Genomic DNA, 21,635 nt, shown 5'->3' with positions numbered 1-21,635 from the left:
TGGTGGGCTGCCGTCTATGGGGTCACACAGAGTCGGACACGACTGAAGTTACTTAGCAATACTGAAGACCTTCAGGTTGCTTGCTTTTCAGTTTTTTACCTCCGTTACTTTTAGTTTTTCTTGCTTTTTTGAATTGCATAAACACAACAATGAACAAAGTGAGAAACATTTAAATTACAGGTTTGTTACATATTTTTGGCTATTTATTTGTTCATTGTGTATTTGTTCAATTCATCCTTTCTATTTATCTTCTTTTTATTTGCTGATTCTTCACAACATTACTGGTACAGGTTATGAAAAAAGAGAGTCAAAGTACTCTATTGATAAGATCAAGTACTCTATTGATAAGATCACCCATTGTTCTAGTTGAGCTTAAAAACAAACAAACAAACAAAAAAACATAGAAATGTCCTGGCATCAGATTTTGTCTTCACTTATATTGTGAAACCACAAATAGGGTTAACGTGGCTTCAGGCTTGAATTTTTACATAATATAGGGATTACTTGAACCTCTGTTCCTTGTGCATATGAACAAAGCCCCTAAGCAGTTAACGGGCCTTCTTAAGCCCAAGTGTTCTCTATCAAGTTCAATTCTTGAGGAGCAGAGAAAGAAGCCAAAAGGGAAGGATATCATCATAGCACAATATTTGTGATTATATTTGCCAGGGAAGGCAGTGTATCTTGAGTAGAAAATGGGCTGGAGCTCAGAGGAATTGGAAGATAGCAAAATGACCCTTACAAATGGGACCTGGGGCTCTGATCCTCTTCAGACATTGCTGGGAGAAGTTTTTGTAGCTGGTTTTTCGCCTTCCCTTTTTGCAGGAGGGGAATAGGAGGATCAGGAGATACCTTTTTCTGAAATCTTTTGTTTTCTCTCATCTATTTGTTTTTAAAAGAAAAAACAAAACAAAACAAAAAAACAACCAAAACCTGGTGGTTCAAGATCTGGCTTAAAGTGCTATAAAGGATTCTCTAAGGCTTGTAAAGCTGTTGCAGCTGACAGCAATACGGTCTGAGTGTCTAATAGACAGGTCTTGAGAGTCTAACAGACTTGGGCTTTAGTAATGTTTCTGCTCTTCCAAACCAAGTGACCTGCAAGAAATACTTAATCACTTGATTTATTCATCTTGCTGTGTCAGGTCTTAGCTTATGAGAACTTCAAACTCTGGTTGTGGTGCACCATGCTCAATAGCTTAATCACTTTAAATTATAATACCCTCACCTGTGAAATACAGGTAATAATAGCTACCTTATAGAGTTGAGAGGATTCAATAAGATCATATACCTGGGGAAAGCAGTCAAAGAATTGTAGCATTTATAAAATACACTAATACTATTCAACTTATTGTCTTGGTTTGAAAGTTCAAGTACCTTTGTATTAAATAACTCTAATGGATCATTATCTTTGCGTGCATGCTCAGTCGGAGGTTAAGTCGGGACTCTTTTGCGACCCCATGGACTGCAGCCCTGCCAGGCTCCTCTCTCCATGGGATTCTGCAGGCAAGAATACTGGAGGGAGTTGCCATTTCCTTCTTCAGGTGATATTCCCAACTCAGGGATTGAACCCTGGGGGTTTTCCGTGTTTCAGGCAGATTATTTGCCACTGAGCCACCTAGAAAGGCTTGTCATTAGCTTTATGGACTGCTTTCTCTGAAGGAATGATTTTGTTTTATATGGGCTTCATCACCTTCCATTTTATCCTCCTTTAAGATGAAAAAGTGTTTTGAAGTATTCTCTGTGCTTTTGAAGCAGCAAATTGGGAGAGGGAAAGAAGATACTCAAATTGCTTATCTTCGTTCTAGCAAACCCTGGATTTGCAATTAATAGTTTGCATGGGAAAAATGATTCTTGGTCAGTTTTAGCAATGCCAAGCAAATCCTCTGTAGTCCACATTTCTATTTAGTTTTTTAAAAATTGTACTCTCATTTGTTATAATTCATATTTATATATTTGGTATGTATTAAGTATATATATATACACACACACACACACACACACACACACACACACACACACAGATTTTCTTTACTATTTTAAGGTATAGTAAGTAGAAGTCAAAGCGTCAAAGAACCTGAATCTAAGATGTTATTTAACTCACATACCTTTGAGGGACTATGCCAGGTGCTAGGCATACTTCCATGCAAAGATTTTAGTACACTATTCAGCAGACTGGACCTTTACCAAGGTCAAACGTTTGAAAATGAAAGAAGAGACAATTTCAGTGTCTCATTAGTAGAGAAATGGTTAAACAAATGGTAGCAAATTCATCAACGGAATGTTGTGCAGCTGTTAAAAACAATGAGGAAAAGCTGTATACATCAAGTTGGAAATATCTCTAAGACATTAAATTTAAAAAGCAAGTCTGAGAACTATGTACATTACATGACTCCATTTAGGTTAAAAGATATCACATTATCATATCCAATAATAAGTATATGTCAAATACATACATTTTATCTCTAGATTTATACCTATCCCATAGACAATAAAAACTAGAATACCCATCACCTGTGACCCTGGGGAAAGAACCAGTTGAGGAGGAATTTATTATTTTGCTCTAACAATTATGCATTATTTGAATCGCTTAGAATGTATTCCTGCTTACTTCTATGCCTTTTTGAAAAGATGAATAGACAACACATAATTGGAGTAAGATCAAGAAAACATGAATCTTTTAAAAATTATTTCTAATTATGATAAAATTAAAAAAACAAAAATTTACCATTTTAACTGTTTTTGAGTGTACAATACAGTGGTGTCAAGTTTATTCACATTGTTTTGCTACCAATCAACACCATCCACATCCAGAACTCTTTGCCTTGCAAAACTGAAATTGTACTCATTAAGCAGTTACCCCGGAGAAGGCAATGGCACCCCACTCCAGTGTTCTTGCCTGGAGAATCCCAGGGACACAGGAGCCTGGCAGGAGGCCGTCTATGGGGTCGCGCAAAGTCGGACACGACTGAAGCGACTTAGCAGCAGGAGCAGCAGCAAGCATTTTACCCGTTTGCTCCTCCCACAATCTTACTTTCTGCTCTCAAGATTTCTTTTTATTTTCATACAATAGAAAGTGTAAATTTTACTTTTCTTTCACTAGGGTAACACCATTTCCCAAGAAAACGATACAGCTTTGCACATTATTTCACAGCCAAAGGAACTACATCCATTTGCTGGTACTTTGGGTTCATTCTGCAATAGACAACTAGCTTCCAAGCCTCTTCACGGGGTGAACAGTTCTGGTGGCGCCTCTTGATGACGTGCCTAGTTCGCACGTGCCTGCTTTAAAAAGCCTGAGTCGGCTGCATGCGCAGCAGCAGGAGGTTGGAGAGACACTAGGCCAAGGCTTTGCGTGGCTTTGCACCCACTGGGACCTCAACCCGAAGGGGCTCCCAAGAGGAGTGTGGTCCGTGTGTGGGGCTTCCTGTGCAACAGCTCTGACTTAGTGGAGGTTTCGTGGTTAGAAACCACCATTTTCCTTAGAAAAGCCGTTGCCATTTTATGGGTGAATCTGTGCGGTCAGCGGCGGCCCTGCTGACAGCTTTTGGAAGCCACCCACACTGGAGGATTCGCAACTTGCCTGCCAGCTACTGTTCCTGTGAATTTGACTTCTCCAGGTACTTCATATAAGTGGAATCATGAAGTATTTGTGCTGTTGTGACTAGTTTATTTCACTAAGCATGTCCTCAGCCCCTGTATTATGCCCTCCAGTTTTGTCCATGTTGAATTTCCTTCCTTTTATAGGCTGAATAATGTTCCTGTGTGTGTGTCAGTGTCTTTTCTAAGTCTTTTGTAAGTGATTTTTCAATTGGCTATAATACATAATAAAAATGTGGTTAAGGGATAGTGTTCTGTTTAAGGAAGATTGGCATAATCTCTCAGAGTTGCAAAAAAACACTCCATCACACTCTTTTTTTTTTTTTTTGGTCATTAGGAATATTAATCAAAGAACTGGAAAACTGAATACTTGCTCCGTTAGATTGGAAAATGGATGTTTCAAGTAAGACCAGACAAATATGGCATAACCTCACTATTTGAGTCTTATGTCAAGCATTTCATCACATGTAAATTTTTTAGTGCCATTGTGTTTAAACTCCTGAAGGAATCAATTAAGTGGACTTTTAGGATATTTTACAAAAAGACTAATTAGGAAGGCAGGGCTTTAAACTTTGCCTAGTTTACCCTGTATCCGGAGACATAACTAAAACTTTATTATATAAAAGAATGGAGGAAATTGAAAACAGAGGATTTCAGGATGTTAACAAAACATCATCCCTGTACACATAATATTTATATTGCCAAATGCCAGTAGGAATTCCTTTTGCATTTTATTTTTGCCTAATTACTTATGTCAGGAATTCTGAGACAATTAGGAGCCAAAAAGGAAAGAAAAAACTTTGCCATGTTCTTCTCTTTAGTAAATACTTGCGGGCTAGTTGTATATAATCCACAGATTTCCAAAGGATTATGCTTCAGGTGTTCTTCAAAAATAATTGAAATCTTCTGTTCTCCTTTTGTATTAATACAAAGGACACATAATAACTTACTTCCACCAATCAGGGTATTATATAATTTCAGACAAGAATTGTGGTAGCTTTACCAAGGTCACCATCAGAGTTGAGGAAGGCTAGAGACCCATGTCTTTTTCTCTCTGTGGCATATTCCACCTTTATTTTTCCTTTGCCCCATTTCCCTTCTTACTCTGTTCTCTCTTTCTCATTCAGCCATGTAGTTGTATATCTTTAGGCTGTGATCTTCACTGGAAGTAACAGAGTAATCTTTCACTTGTTATGACTTAGAGTTAATTCTACTTTTCAGACTCATTTATTGTATCAATAATAATTACAGCTTTTTCTACTCCCAAAGGTATGAGAAAAGATATGTTTCCATATCTTGGCTATTGTGAATAAATACTTCAAAAAAAATAGGATATAGCTCTTTAAAATTCTGTTCTCATTTCTTTTGGGCTTATACTCAGAAGTGGAATTGCTGGACTGTGGGCTCGATCCTTTCATTGGAAGGACTCATGTTGAAGCTGAAACTCCAATACTTGGGCCACTTGATGTGAAGAATTGACTCATTTGAAAAGACCCTGATGCTGGGAAAGATTGAAGGCGGGAGGAGAAGGGGACAACAGAGGATGAGATGGTTGGATGGCATCACTGACTCAGTGGATATGAGTTTGAGTAAACTCTGGGAGTTGGTGATGGACAGAGAGGCCTGGCGTGCTGCAGTCCATGGGGTCGCAAAGAGTTGGACACAATTGAGTGAACTGAACTGGGCTAGATCTATTTTTAATTTTTTTGAGGAATTTTTGTATTGTTTTCCACAGTGGTTGGACCAGTTTACATTCTCAGCAACAGTGTTAACATGGGCTTCCTTTTTAACATTTTTTTTTTTTTTTTTTTTTTGCCGGCACCTGTTCTCTCTTGTCTTCTTGATGTTAGCTGTTCTAACAAGTACAAAGTGGTATCTCGGTGTGGTTTTGATTTGTGTTTCCCTGATGACTAGCGACGTTGAGTGTATTTTCCTGTGTGTGTTGGCCCTTTTGATGTCCTCTTTGAAAAAAACCTATTTAGTTCTTTTGCTCACTTTTTAACTGGATGTTTGTTTTTTTTGGTTATTAACTTGTATGAGTTCTTTATAAATTTGGGTATGAACTCTTTATCTGATACGTGGTTTGCCAAATTTTCTCCCTTTTTGTAGGTAATCTTTTCATTTTCTTTTCTTTTTAAAAATTTTTACTGCATTTTAAAATTTTCACTGATTACAGCAAAGTGAATCAGATGTGTGTGTGTGTGTGTGTGTGTGTGTATATATATATATATATATATTCTTTTTTCTAAATTTTCTTTTCCCATATAGGCCACTACAGAGTATTGAGTAGAGTTCCCTGTGCTATACAGCAGGTTCTAATTAGTTATCTATTTTTTAAAATTTATTTTTGATTATAGGAGAATAGCTTTACAATGTTTTATTGCTTTCTGCTGTACAACAACATGAATGATCTTTAAGTATACATATATCCCCTCCCTCTTGAACCCCTCTCCCGTCCTCCCCATCCCACGCCTTAGGTCATCACGGGGCACCGAGCTGAGCGCCCTTGTTATATAGCAGCTTCCCACTGGCTGGCTGTCTTACACATGGTGATATGTCAGTGCTACCCTCTTAATTGTTTCTTTTGCTCTGGGAAGCTTTTGAGTTTTGTAGTTCCACTCGTTAATTCTTGGCTTTGTTATCTGTGCTTTTGGTATAATGTCCAAAAAAATTGCTGCCAAGACCAATGTCAAGAAGCTTCTTTCCTATATTGTCTTCTAGGATTTTTATGATATCAGGCTTTATGTTTAAGTCATTGATTCATTTCAAGTTACTGTTTTGTGAGTAGTGTGAGATAAGGATCCCGTTTTTCTGATCTGTGTGTACTTCTCCAGTTGCCCCAGCATTATTTCTTGAGAACTCGGTCTTTCCTTGTTGAGTTTTCTTGGCTTCCTTGTTGAATATTGGTTAACTGTATGTGCCAGGATATAATTCTTGGCTCTGTGTTCTGTTCCATTGGTTCATGTGTCTATTTTTGCGCCAGTTCCCAGTTCCATACTGTTCTTATTGCTATGGCTTTGTTGTACAGTTTGAAATCAGGAAGCATGATACCTCCAACTTTATTCTTTTTCTCAGGATTGCTTTGGCTATTCAGAGTCTTTTGTGGTTCCACACAAATTTTAGGATGTTTCTTCTGTTTCTGTGAAGAATGACGTTAAAGTTTTGATGAGAATTGCTTTGAATCTGTAGATGGCTTTGAGCAGCATAATTTAACAATATTGGTTCTTCCAAACCATGGACATGGGGTTTAAAAAAATTGTGTCTTCTTTGATTTCTTTCAGCAAATCTTAGAGTTTTAATTATACAGATATTTCAGTTCCTTGGTTAAATTTAACTCTAAATATTTTATTTATTATGCTATTGTGAATGAGATAGTTTTACTTTTTTTTCAGGTGGTTCATCATTATTGTAAAGGAATGCAGCTGATTTCTGTATGTTACTTTTGTATCCTACAACTTTACTAAAACTGTTGATTAGTTCCAAGAGTTTTATTGTTGCTGTCTCTTTGTACTTTTCTATATATAAAATCATATTATCAGCAAAAAGTAATAGTTTATGTCTTCCTTTCTGACTTAGATGTGTTTTATTTCTTTATCTTGCCTAATTGCCCTGGCTAGAACTTCTGTACTGAATTGAATAAGAGAGGTGAGAGTGGGTGTCCTTGGCTTGTTTCTGATCTCAGAGGAAAAGGTTTTCGATTTTTTCCTCTGTTGTGTATGGTGTTAGCTGTGAGTTTGCCAAATGCGACTTTTGTTATGTTGAAGTGTGTTCCTTCTATACCCATTTGTTAAGAGATTTTTTTTTATCATGAAAGCATATTATGTCCTGTCAAATGCTTTTTTTGTGTCTATTATAATGATTATGTGATTTTTTAATTTTTTGATGGGATAAATTATAGTAATTGACTTTTTTATGTTGAACCATTATTGCATTTCAGGATGACTCCCACTGAGCATGGCACATTATACTTTTACTGTGTTCTTAAATTCAGTTTGCTAATATTTTATTGAGAATTTTTGCATCTGTGTTCATCAGGGGTATTGATCTATACTTTTCTTGTGGTTCCTTTACCTGGTTTTGGTGTCAAGGTAGTGTAATAGGGGTGGGATGGAGCATGGCCTTTGGCCTGTGTGGCAGTGGTCTCCACGGTAGCAGTTTTCTTGGGTTGCAGTCTATAGAACCCGGCCCCGCATTTGCTTGCTTGTCCCCTTCCCTGAGGCAGTTGCGAAGCAAGGTCTGTCCAGCAGGGCACTGAGGAGGGGGACTGGAAGAGAAGGCTGCAGAAGCATCAGGCACACACAAAGCTGCACACACAGCTTCTTGCTTAGGTGAGTCTGGGCTGTTTCAGGATGCAGAGTAGGTGCATGGACAGGTAGACCAGCAGACTGGCAGAGATGGTGATGCTGTGTCTGACCATGAGTTAGGGAGACCCTCTGTTGGTGTGAAAGGCCAGTTTAAGATGCTGTGGCTGGAACATTGTGACCTGACCATGACCTGACCCACGTGAACAGCTGCAAGAACAAAGGATCGGACACCAAGAATTTTGCAACAACTAAGCACACCCCTCCCTCACCTTGCCTATAAGAGGGCTTTGCTGAAAGCCTTTGAGGAGTGCGCGGTTTTTTAAAGGCATGAGCCACTCGTCTCTCTGCATGGCCCTGCAATAAATCTCTTTTGGCTGCAGATGCCAATGTTTAGATATTGTTTGTCTTCACTGTGTGTTGGATGCACAGACTTGCATTCAGAAACAGTAATGCTGGCGTCATAGAATGAATTTGGAAGTGTTCTTTTCTCCATATTTTGGAAGCATCTGAAAAGGATTGGTGTTAACTCTTCTTTAAATATTGGCTAGAATTCACCAGTGAAGCTGTCTGGTACTGGAGTTTTCTGTGTTGGGAGGTTTCTGTTGCCGATTAAATCTCTTTACTCATTATTGGCCTCCTTATATTTTCTATTTCTTCTTGATTGAATCTCAGTAGGTTGTGTTTCTAGAAATGTATCCAGTTCTCCTAGGTTACGTAACTTACTGGCATGTAATTATTCGTAGCAGTCTATGTATTTCTGTGTAGTATTAGTTGTAATGTTGCCTCTTCAATTTCTAATTTTGTTTAAGTCTTCTTTTTTCTCAGTTAATCTTTCCAACGTTTGTCTATTTTGTTTGCCTTTTCAAACAACCAGAACACGCTTTTGTTGTTCCTTTCTATTGTTTTTCTGGTCTCTATTTCATGTATTTCTTCTCTGAGCCTTACTGTTTCCTTCCTTCAGCTACCTGTGCGCTTGATTTGATCTTTGTCTAAGTCCTTGAGGTGTATAGTTAAGTATTTTAATCAAAATCCATGTAATTTCTTAATATATGCATTTATTGCTGTAAACGTTTCTCTCAAAATGCTTTTGCTGCCTCTCACAAGATTTTATATATTGAATTTCCATTTTCATTTATTTTAAGATAATATTTAATTTCATTTTTGATTTCTTTTTTTGACCAATTGGTTGTTTAGAAGCGTGTTACTTCGTTTCCGTATGTTTGTCTTATCGCTTCCCTGTTGTTGATATCTAGTTTCATATCATTGTAATCAGAAAAGATGCCATAATTTAAGTCTTCTTGAATTTGTTTATATTTGTTTTGTGTCCTATTATAGATGTATCCTGGAGAATGTTCCATGTGCCCTTAAGAAAAATATGTATTTTGCTGCTGTCGGATGAAATGTTAAGTGTATATCTGCTGAGTTCATTTGTTCTAAATTATTGTTTGGGCTTCCTGGTGGCTCAGCTGGTAAATAATCTGCCTGCAATGAGGGAGACCTGGGTTTGATCCTTGGGTTGGGAAGATCCCCTGGAGAAGGCAATGGCTACCCACTCTAGAATTCTGGCCTGATTAACTACAACATTAATTGTTGATTTTCTGTCTGGGTTGTCTATTGTTTCCTGATAGTGGGGTATTGAAATCTCCTAATATGATTGTATTATTGTCTAGGTCTCTCTTAAGATCCATTGTGTTTGCTTAATGTATTGCTGCTCAGTGTTAAGAAGATATATATATTTATGAGCACATATATAATTGTTACATCTTGATGTCTTAACCTCTTTTTCATTTTATAATGACCTTGGTTGTCTCTTCCTACCATTTTTTGACTTGAAGTCTATTATGTTTTATAGGAGTATGGCTGTACCCACTTTCTCTTGGTTTCTTCTTGCTTAGACTATCATCTTCAATCCTTCCCTTGAGACTATGTGTATCTTTAGAGCTGAAGTGAGTCTTCTGCAGGTAAAATATGGTTGGATCTTGTTTTTTTAATTCATATAGTTATTCTGTATTTTTTGATTAGTGAGTTAAGTCTATTTACATTTAGAATGATTATTGATGTGTAATAATATAATACTGCCATTTTATCTTTTCTGGTTATTTTGTATCTCCCTTTTTTCCCCCTTTCTCTTTCTATCTCATTTGTATGTTGGTGGTTTTCCATAGTGATGTATTCAGTCTCTTTTTTTTATGTTTTGTGTCTCTGCTGTATAGTTTTGCTTTGTGTTACCATAAGGTTTACATAAAACATCTCATAAAGACCCCTTTTTATGTTTTATAGCAATTTACTTTCAATCATAAAGGTTCCATTCTTGTTCTTCTTCTATGTTTTGATGTCACAAGTTATCTCTCTTTAAGCTTAGTAAGTATAGTTGTTTTAAATTATTTTCTTTTAATGTTTATGCTTAAATTAAGTGTTTAACACACATCTAAAATACAGGCTTTATTTTATTTTAAAATTTATAATAAAATTAAAATATTTAAACATATTAAAGTTAAAATGTATTTATTAAATTATAAATTATTAATTTATAAGTTAATTTGGTAAATTTTATAAATTTATAACTTAAGTTATATTAAAACACATTTTATATTATTTTATATTAAAGGGACCTTATTTTATATTAAACTGGGGCTTTCCCAGTAGCTCAGCGGTAAAGAATCTGCCTGTAGTGCAGGAGCTGTAGGAGATGCGAGTTCGATGCCCTGGGTTGGGAAGATCTCCTGGAGAAGGGAATGGCAACCCACTCCAGTATTCTTGCCTGAAGAATCCCATGGACAGAGAAGCCTGGTGGGCTACAGTCCATAGGGTTGCTAAGAGCCAGACATGACTGAGCGACTAAGCACACACACACAAAATAAAGTTATACTTTTCTAATTCCAGCTGTCTATATATCATCTTAATCAGAGTTTTTTGTACTTTTGAATTCATTTCAACTTGAAGAGTTCCCTCCAACCTTTCTCATAAGGTACATCTGGTAGTTGTGAACTCCTGCAGCTCTTTTTTTTTGTCTGGGAAAGCTTTTATTTTTCCTTCATATCTGAAGGATAACTTTGTTGGACAGAGTATTCTTGGCTGGCAATATTTATCTTTGGATAATTTGAATATATCAATCTACTTTCTCGTGGCTTGTAGATTTTCTACTGAGAAATCTAATAATGACCTAAATGGGAGTTCTTTGTAGATTACTTTATTCCCTACATCTTAAAAAAAAATTTTCTTCATCATTAACTTTGGCAATTTCATTATGATGTGTCTTATAAAGTCTATTTGCATGGAGATAATAAAGTGTTCTGTTAGCTTTGTGGACTTGTATTAATATGTCCAGTTCTTTCCCCAGGTTTAGAAAGTTCTCAGCTATTGTTTTTTAAAACAATCTCTGTCCCCTTCTTTTTTCCTTCTGTAAACCCATTATTATGTTGGATTTTCTAAGGGAGTCTGATGATTTGCATAGGGTTTCTTCACTTTTAAAAAATCTTTGTTCTCTTTCATCTTGCATTTGAAACATTTCTCAATTCCTAACTTTCAGGTTGCTTATTCTCTCTCCCATCGGATCTGCTCTGTTTTCAGTGCTTTCTAATATATTCTTCATCGCTTTTTCTTTTTATTGTATTCAGTTTTTCAGGTCCATCATTTCTATTTGGTTCTTTTTTAAAATTTACATCTCTTTAGTAAAGTGTTAATTTAATTCCCGAGTTCATTGCCATTTATGAGTATTCTTGTAATATGTTGAAATTCTTCATTATAACTGAATTCTCTGTCATATTACAATATTTTGTGTCCAGATTCATTTGCAGGAAAATTGTCATTTTGTTTTTGTGATACCATGATTTTTCATAGTGCTTGATGAAGTGTGCCTCTGCAGCTGCGTTTTAATTAGCAAGCAACTTTTATTTTAGGTGTGAAGGCTGTGGATTTGCCAGGCAAGAGTACTGGAGTGGGGTGCCATTGCCTTCTCCTCTAACAGTTCAACAGGTTGTCAATTAGAAGACTTTCTTTTGTTTTCCAGAAGGTGGCACTAGAGCACAAGTTTTTGGTTTCTGTTACTGGTACTGCAGATGGTGACTGCAGCCATGAAATTAAAAGACGCTTGCTCCTTGGAAGAAAAGCTATGACCAACCTAGACAGCATATTAAAAAGCAGAGACGTTACTTTGCCCACAAAGGTCTGTCTAGTCAAAGCTATGGTTTTTCCAGTAGTCATGTATGGATGTGAGAGTTGGACTATCAAGAAAGCTGAGCACCGAAGAATTGATGCTTTTGAAGTGTGGTGTTGGAGAAGACTCTTGAGAGGCCCTTGGACTGCAAGGAGATCCAACCAGTCCATCATAAAGGAAATCAGTCCTGATTATTCATTGGAAGGACTGATGCTGAAGCTGAAACTCCAATACTTTGGCCACCTGATGGGAAGAACTGTCTCATCGGAAAAGACCCTGATGCTGAGAAAGATTGGAGGCAGGAGGAGAAGGGGACGACAGAGGATGAGATGGCTGGATGGCATCACCAACTCAATGGACATGAGTTTGAGCAATCTCCTGAAGTTGCTGATGGACAGGGAAACCTGGCATGCTTCAGTCCATGGGGTTGCAAAGAGTCAGATGAGATTGAGCGACTGAACTGAACTGGTGCTGACTTGCAGCTAAAGTTGGGAGTGTGCCTATTTTTTTTTTTTTTTAAAGCTGGCATTAAAAAAAAGTTGGTGGCAAGAGTTGGGGGAGGTGTACTCTTAGCACTTAGGTTCTTGCCCAGTAGGGGGAGTCCCAGAGGGAGTGGAGGAGTACAAGATGTCCATAGGCAGACCTTTTGCTGACATCTTGGGGAGATGGTGTGAAATGTATTCCTTCAGTTCTCTGCCTTCTTCCTTTTACTTTCCTCTGCCTAGTCACGGAGACCTCTTTTCAGAAATCTGATTGCAGGAGAGCAGTGGGACCTTCTACTGCAGCTTCTGTGGCCAGGCAGGATTTTAGCTTAACTGTCCTCTGCTGGAGGAGTTGCCACTGCCACCACCGCTGGCCCAACGCTACTGCTGCCGCACCTTGTTTGACTGTATCCTCCTCCCTGGCCTAATCCACCCACTTTTGGGTGCATTTCTGAAGTGTTCTGGTGTGTTGTGTTAAGGAACTTGGATCGGTTATAGATATCCAATTAGTTTTAAATTGAAGAGAGAAAAAAGAACAACTCACACCAACCACCATGATGCTGACCCCAGTCTTCTCAAATCATCATTTTTAAATTCATAATGTAGCTAATGAAATGCCATCTCTACTATGCTTTCAATGATATGCTTTCATTATTCATGTAATATTTAGAGGGTTGTTACTTTTTAAACCAGTTATCTATGTTGTGGTGGTTAATTTGGTTAGAAATAAAGTTAATGTTGATAAAATTAGAAATAGAATTTCCTGAATTCAGTTCACTGAGCAAATTAATAATATATTATTTTGAAATACTCAAAAAGCATACACATAAACCATCAGGATATTTTGTGTTCCATAAGAGAGAATTTGATCACATCACATAGTATGAATTAGGGACCCAGTAATCATCCTTATTATAATTAAAACCTAATTTCTTTTCTGTTTTTAATGAAAATAAAAATATAAATTCTAATATGTTCTTTATACTTATGAAAAGGGCATCTTTCACACCCAGCCTTAGAGACATCTCCTATAGAATAAAATCCACACTCCTCAATGTAACTGTTATTTGGGGTTAGTGTTGTATGATCTGTATTTTTCATCAGTTTCCTTTTAGCCTGCTCAAGTGTTTATAATTAACACAGGTTTATAGCTTATAATTGGGTCTTGCATTTGAATTTAACAATATTTTTCTTTTAATTGGAGTATTTAGACCATTTATATTTAAATGTAACAGTTTGTTCAGCTTTTAAATTTACCATCTGTTTGTTTTCTCTTTATGCCATCTTTTTTTTTTCTTTTACCATTTTATTCTTTTCTTTTGAATAGAGGTTTTAATGTATATCTTTAATTTCAGTATTGATTTATTTCCTTTTTTTGTATTGGTTTTCAAATTTTATCTTAATGTATTGCAATCTACCCTCCAATATTATATCACTTTTTTATAATAGTATACTTCCATTCTCACTTATCATTCTTGGTGCTCTTGTCATGCGTTTCATTTTATATTTGTCACAATATGTTATTATCTTACTTCAGTGAACCATAATTTAAACCAAAATTTAGAATGAGAAAAAATTTTATATTTACTACATGCTTGGGCTTCCCTGGTGGCTCAGATGTTAAAGAGTCTGCCTGCAATGCAGGAGACCCGGGTTTGATCTCTGGGTTGGGAAGATCTCCTGGAGAAGGGAATGGCAACCCACTCCAGTATTCTTGTCTGGAGAAGTCTATGGGCAGAGATCATAGACTGGCAGGCTGCAGTCCATGGGATCTCAAAGAGTCAGACATGACTGCGCGATGTCAGACTTGACTAACACTTTCATACTCTGACTAACGTTTTCAGCACCATTACTGCTTTAGTAGAGCTCTAAATTTTCATCTAATATATTAAAATGTATTATAATATTTTTATTTCTGCTAAAATTTTTTTCTGTAACATTTCTTATAGTGCACTGCTGCTGCTGCTGCTAAGTCGCTTCAGTCGTGTCCGACTCTGTGCGACCCCATAGACAGCAGCCCACCAGGCTCCCCCGTCCCTGGGATTCTCCAGGCAAGAACACTGGAGTGGGCTGCCATTTCCTTCTCTAATGCATGAAAGTGAAAAGTGAAAGTGAAGTCGCTCAGTCGTGTCCGACTCTGTGCGACCCCATAGACGGCAGCCCACCAGGCTCCCCCGTCCCTGGGATTCTCCAGGCTAGAACACTGGAGTGGGTTGCCATAGTGCACAGCTGTTGGTAACAAGCTCTTTCTGTTTGTATTTACCTTAAAGAAGAGCTTTGTCTTTTGCCTTTGTTTTTAAAGATATTTTTGTAAGAAAGTTGTTCCTTTTAGTAGTTTAAAGATGTTGTTTCATCTCATCTGGATTGAATATTTTATGAAGAGAAATCTGTGCTCATTTTTGTCTTTATTCTGTAGTGTTTTAGTGTGCTCCAGAGAAACAGAACCTATAGGATAGATGGGTAAATAGATGGATAAGTAGGTAGGTCGATGAGGCAATTTATTATAGGAGTTGGCCCAAGTGATAATTGGAGGCCAAGAAGCCCCCAATTTGTTGTCTTCAAGATGGAAGCCTCAGGACACAGGTAGTATAGTTCCAGTTCAAATCTGAAGGCCTAAGAACCAGGGAAGCCAATTGTGTAAGTCCTAATTTGAATCCAAGGATCTGAGAACCAGGAGGACCTAAGTAAAAGGACAGGAGAAAGTGGATATTGCAGCTCATGCATGAAAGCAAATTCTCCTCCTTCCACCACCTTGTTCTGTTCAGGCCTTCAGCCAATGGGATGATGTCTATCCACATTGATGAAGGTGATCTTTTCAATCTGCTGATTTAAATGTTAAACTCTTTTGGAAACACCCTTACAGACACACTCAGAAATAATGTTTTACCACCTATCTGGGCCTCGCTTAGCCTTTGAGTTGACATAAATTAACTGTCACATGTAGTTAAAATGGTTTTTTTCCCCCTCTAACACTTTTTTCTCTTTGTTGCTAGTTTTTCATGAGTGGATTATGATATGTATGATTTTTATTGTGTTTATCCTGTATTGGTTTCATTTGGCTTCTTGCCCCCTCACACAAACATTTTGCAACTCCAGTTAAATATATCTTCAGGCCTCTTAACATGCTTCTGTAGGTCACTGGAGATCTTTTTATTTTGTTTTTAGTCTTTTTTTCTCTCTTATTCAGAATGATAGTTTCTGTTGCTATGGTCCAAGGTCACTGATCTTTTCTTCTAAAGTGTTTAAGCTTTTACTGGTCCCATGCAGTATTTTTTTTTTTTTTTTTCATATCTCCTATGTCTCTCATGTCTATATTTATTTATTTGTAATGGCTGTTTTAAAGTCCTTGTCAGCTAATTCCATCATTTCTGCCATCATTGATGAGAATGTTTTTATTTTTTGGTTTTTCTCTGGGTATGTTTATTGGCATAACCTGCCATTCTGTGGGGCATAGTTTATGTTACATTATTGAATATCTGGATTTTGTTCTGGCATATTAGCTTGCAAATAGTAAAGTTATACATTAGCTAAACCCTTTGAGGATTATTTTTTACATTTTTTAAAGCATGCTTAGAATAATCTAATAATAGATTATGTTTTATGCTAAGATGTGTCCCTTATGGGATTTCTACTGAATGCTTAGTGACCAGTGATGAATCTCTACTTTCACTGGTCAGAGTTTGAATATCTCCCAGCTCCAAAAAAAGTTTTGGAATTGGCTGCTTATCACTTAACTTTTTATTTGCTCAGTCTCACAAAATTTCATCATATACTAGAGTGTCTTAGTATTCAGTAAAATGCAAGAGTGAAAAAAAAAGAAGATGAAAGTGTTAGTCACTCAGTTGTATCCAACTCTTTGCAACATCAGGGAGTGTAGCCTGTCAGACTCCTTTGTCCATGGAATTCTTCAGGGAAGAATATTGGAGTGGGTAGCGATTCGCTTCTCTAAGGGATCTTCACAGCCCAGGGATTGAACCTGGGTCTCCTGCATTGCAGGCAGATTCTTTATCATCTGAGCCACCATGAAAACCTCAAAATGTCAAGACATCCTTGAATATTGCTAAAGCATCTTTTTCAGCCTGTAGCTCCCTGCTGAAAGTTTCATCCATAATTCCAATTACTTCAGGTTTCTTGATCTCAGACAAAAAAATTCGGTAGACTTTTGGGTTTTATTTGGGCTTCTTGTCTCTGTATTATATTCTGGAATGTTACTCCAGGCAGAAATCTGAGACAATTGCAATGGTCATCTTATTTATTTTTATTCTCTCAGCAATCAGTCTTCTTGCACTTTGGATTATTAAATGCTTGAAAATAGTTGTTTCATATATTTTGTCCAGCTTTCTAGTTGTTTACAATAATGGGGATTAAGTCTTTTCACATTACTTCTCCATGGCCAGAAATTGATCCAGTTTGGATAATTTTTTTTTAAAGAAAAGTTTCATTTCATTTAATTTTCTTAAAAAATGTGTCTAGATGCAGATTTATTTTTATTTATCCTACATGTTACATGTTATGAATTTTTATATATGCAGAGTTGTGGTCTTTTTCAGTTCTCAAAACTTCTTTATTATCACAGAATTACATCTTTTCTACTTCCTGTATTCTTTCATACTGTGACTAAGCTATTTATTGAACTTTCTCATTCTGTCTTACATTTTTCTGAAATATAATTATCCTTTTGACTCTCAGTGACTCATTTGGATAATTTTTTCAAATCTTTTTTCACTTGACAAATTTTTATTTTTGTCTGTGTCTCATCTACTATTAATTTATTGAATATATTTATTTTAAAATTTAAATTTTTATCTTCCCAGTTTTTTGATTTATTTGGTTAATTATCAGATATTTCTAATAATTTTATGTCTTATTTATTTTTGAATTTTAAATTTCATTTTAATACTTTAAATATTTCAAACATAAGTCTTCTAAAGTCTTATCTAGCAATTCCATTATTCAGATTCCTACAGTGGGCAGTCTCCTGACTTTCACTTATGGTTGGCTTATTTCCTTGTGTAATTGGAACTTATGTGGAATCCTGGAGTCATAAATCAGTATTAATTTTCTCTGTGGAGGATTTGCTTTAACTTCTTGCTTCTTCTAAGATTCTGATTGTTACTATGAACCTGGGAATTAAGTATCTGTCAACTGGCTCTGCCTAATTTAGGAATGTAGCATTTAACTGTTACACATTGTCATCTGCTCTGAATACTGGTGTTAGGGAAAACCCAGCCTTTCTGTATGCTTATTGATTATTCTTATTTTTCAAGTTTCAGTTTACTGTTCTTATTTGTTTTTGTTTTATTCCTGATATTTTTTTTTTTGCTCTTTTGTCATGCTCTTAAAATATTTAAGAGCACTGTCATGCTCTTAAAATGTTTGTTACAGTTTGTCTTTATTGGATAGGGAAAGACCTTCTGTGTATCCCAGGTATATTGTCTTCATAGTATAGAAAGAAGAAATCCCTGCCTTTATTTTTAGCTTCATTTCTTGACAATTCCCTTCTTTTACCTTGTGTTCTAGGACAAAATTACTTGATAAGTTTAATATGTGGACTCGTATACTAATTCCTAGGAATGCTCTTCTAGCACTTGTGTACTTGATACGTATTATCTCATTAAAGTATCACTGTGTCTTTGAAACTTTCCTAGAATTACAGCTATCTCATTAATATCACTGATCTTTGTGCATAAATCTGAAAACATGTACACCACAATGATATGAAACTATTTAATGTGTTTCCATTAGTTGTATACTTTTTAGCTAGGGTTTATTTATTTTTTAATTTTCTTATCTCTTGTGCTTAACATAGTATGGGATACAGAGTGCATATTAAGAAATGTGTTGAATAAATGGGCATTACTTCAATATAACTAATATCAGGAAAGAGTATTGTTACACATCTGAGGCAATAATACATACTAAGATAAGTGATGATCTCTATGAGACTAGAAAAAGGAGAGCCAAAATTTAAAAATTTGTCAGCTGCCAGGTATAATCTATGGAGGGTTTTCCTAATTCTAATTTCTCAATTATGTCATTTGGTACCTTTATTAAAGATAATTATCTACTCAGAGCAGTTGCTCAGTTGTGTCTCACTCTTTGTGACCCCATGGGCTGCAGCACACCAGGCCTCCCTGTCCATCACCAACTCTCGAGAGTTTACCCAAACCCAAGTCTATTGAGTCGGTGATGCCATCCAACCATCTCATCCTCTCTCATCCCCTTTTTCTCCCGCCCTCAATCTTTTCCAGCATCGGAGTCTTTTCAAATGAGTCAGCTGTTTGCATCAGGTGACCTAAGTATTGGAGTTTCAGCTTCAACATCAGTCCTTCCAATGAATGCAAGACTGATCTCCTTTAGTATAATTCTACCTACTGAGCTGTATTCTAGTAGAAATTTGGTTATCTGTGTAAATTTCCTACATGTAAGAAAATGGTCAAAGTGAACACTATAATTTTACTGTTAGAATTTATATTTTTCATGTAAAATAATAAATAGGTATTGTAAATTTTTAAAAAAATTTATCAGCCTATCTTGATAAAAATGGTTATTATATCTGTATCAACTGATAAGCAAATTTATGCATGGACAGTATTGAAAATCATACCCTAGACTTGAAGTAACCTCATAAAGTTGTTTTAGTTTTTATAACATGAGATATAATATTATCAAGTTGTAAAATTCTGAGTTCCAGAGCCAAGGGCAACTTTTCTAACCTTATATATAACTTTTCCATAAGGCTGGAGGCATTTTTCAGTTAATATTTGAGTCGAATAGAATCGACTATTTTTATTAACCACAACAACTAACACTAGAATACCTGTGAAATGTGTGCTGGTATAGAGGCACAATTCAGAGACAGCTAAGACACCTAGAGCGAACAGGAGCTAGCATGCAAAGCTGAGACACAGGCTTGCAACTGCTGTTGTGCAGAGTGTCTGATGTAGGGGGCAGTGCTAGTCAAAGAACCCGTAGTTTGGAACAGAGATACCTATAGGCAGAGAACTAACTGACCCTCATTAGATCAGTTCAGGCACTTACACTAACAAACAAAGATCAGAGCAGCTTTGTAATTGGTTTTAAAAATCATGATAGAAATATCTATTTCAGCCCAGAATGTCATGGGTCACAACAGAGGGCTGTGGAAGGACAGTACAGAGCTGATGGTGACAGAGACATTTTCCTTAGCTGTTACTGGCTAATGTTTCAGCCTTTCTTACTGAGGAAGTTTGCAATCAGTGCCAAAACCATATTAGCATTGTAGTTTATTAACACATGCACACACACACACACACATTTACGTATTTTTGCTGAAGTTACGTATTTAGCAAATTGTATGCCTTACCACTAAATATACCCTGTTGTATAAATATATGTAGTTCTTAGTCAAAAGACAAATTTTGGTGGTGTTATCTCGATGAGAAGTACATGCAAATGAAAATCTCAGGCAAGAATAAAATGCTTGTAGTTGAAAGACTTGGTGAGCTGCACATCTGGTGTTGAAATAGCTCTCTCTTGAACTCCAGCCATATACATCCAGTGTCACTTGGGTGTCTAATGGAAATATCAAATTTTCTTTTCCATCAAACCTGCTTCTTCTACTTTCTAACCTCTCTGAGTATATGGGAATTTCATCTTTCCAGTTGCTTGTGTCACAACCTTGGAGTTATACTACATATTTTTTTCTTTTACACCCTATCTTTAAAATATCAGGAAATTCTGTTGGTTCTACATTTAAAATGTCACTAGTACCGGATGATTTATCTCTACTACTACCATTCTTGTCAAGATCACTATCATCTTGATTGCAATAACATTAGCTGCAATGTTATTGTGCTCCCCTTCATTTCATTTTGTTTTATCTAAAGTTTCAGAAGCCCTTAGATCAATGGCACATTATTAGTGCTCAGTAAATATTTGTAGAGTGGATGAATAAACAAAATTTTCTTATTTGCTATGCCTTATATGAGTAGGCACTCATGTCAGTTAAGTTCTTCCCAATCATCACTCAGCTGTGACATGAACAGTTAACTTTAAAAAATGGATGTTGAAAATTATTATAAAATATCTATATACTGAAATACAATGTCTATGTAGTTTACAGGAAATCATAAAATATTTGGAAAATAAAACATTACTATTAGAAGCCTCTTGTTTAGCTTTCCATAACTATATCTCTTTTCCCTCAAAAAGTAAGACACTGTCCTGAATTTTTATCATTTCTTTGCTTTCCTAATAGTTTACCCACAGACTCCTGCAATTCTAAAAATATAAAATTTAATTTTATAATTTTTACTTTTTAAGTATAGAATTATCTTCAACATTTCTATGCAATTTTATTTTTTCACTAGCTTTAGTTTAATTGTCCTATGGTATGCCAATTGGTATATTAATAGACTTTCAAAAGAGTATGCCATCTTGTTAAAATTGATCTGTCTGTAGTAAAGCTTTAGATACTACTTTTTTTTTTTCTTACAAAATAAAGACATAACCTGTGTTTATAGTACCCTGCAGTATCAAACCAGAAGAGTTAAAATACTGGACTTGATAGAGTAAATTAATTTATGTGAATCTGAAACTGTGATGTCTCTTTTTCCACGGGCATGTGCTTACACACAGAGTCACAAGACTTCAGGACCAGAGGCAGGCTTTTAATTACTTCAGAAAGTCTTGCGTCAGTTACTTTTACTGCAGTGCCCCATCAGAAGACTCAATGATTGGAGGTATCACCTGAACACGGAAGAGTTTGTACTGCAGGAGAGAGAGACATTGTCAGTCTAGAGACTTATGTGGGGTAGCTTGCACGGTTGGCCCTCCTTCCCTCTGGAGATAGAGATGGAGACTTTTGCTCTAGAATGTAAGCAGATCCTCTCTGGAGAGAGTAGAGGGTGTTCTCTAGGTTTGTAATCCCTACAGTGGAAACAGATTCTCCCAGAGACATGTCACGAAGACTCTCTGGAGATCTCTGTAACTTTCAAGGCTTGTTTCCCATTCAGTCATCTTTAATCCAGGTTGCTAATAGGGTAATTTTGTTCAAAAAGATCTTTGTGCACAGAAGTATGAAAATATTCATAGGACATTGTTTCCTGGCAATATACT

At 36.3% G+C, this 21,635-nt stretch overlaps 1 long non-coding RNA gene across 6 annotated transcripts in view; it reads left to right on the top strand.

Annotated features, from left to right (window-relative positions):
• Positions 1-2,912: 2,912 nt before the first annotated feature.
• LOC112586240 overlaps positions 2,913-21,635 on the top strand; it is a 381,631-nt gene continuing 362,908 nt past the window's right edge. For 3 of the 6 annotated variants that reach the window (XR_003110685.3, XR_006552462.2, XR_006552458.2), the window contains exon 1: positions 2,915-3,614. This is a non-coding gene — a long non-coding RNA (uncharacterized LOC112586240). Of the gene's footprint in view, positions 3,615-21,635 lie in introns of all 6 variants that reach the window. The other 3 variants (XR_006552459.2, XR_006552461.2, XR_006552460.2) reach the window with 3 other exon arrangements.

This window comes from Bubalus bubalis, chromosome 7 (assembly GCF_019923935.1).
Source record: "Bubalus bubalis isolate 160015118507 breed Murrah chromosome 7, NDDB_SH_1, whole genome shotgun sequence".
In the NCBI taxonomy this organism is placed as follows: Eukaryota; Metazoa; Chordata; class Mammalia; order Artiodactyla; family Bovidae; genus Bubalus; species Bubalus bubalis.
This window is presented reverse-complemented; position numbering and strand designations above follow the sequence as displayed.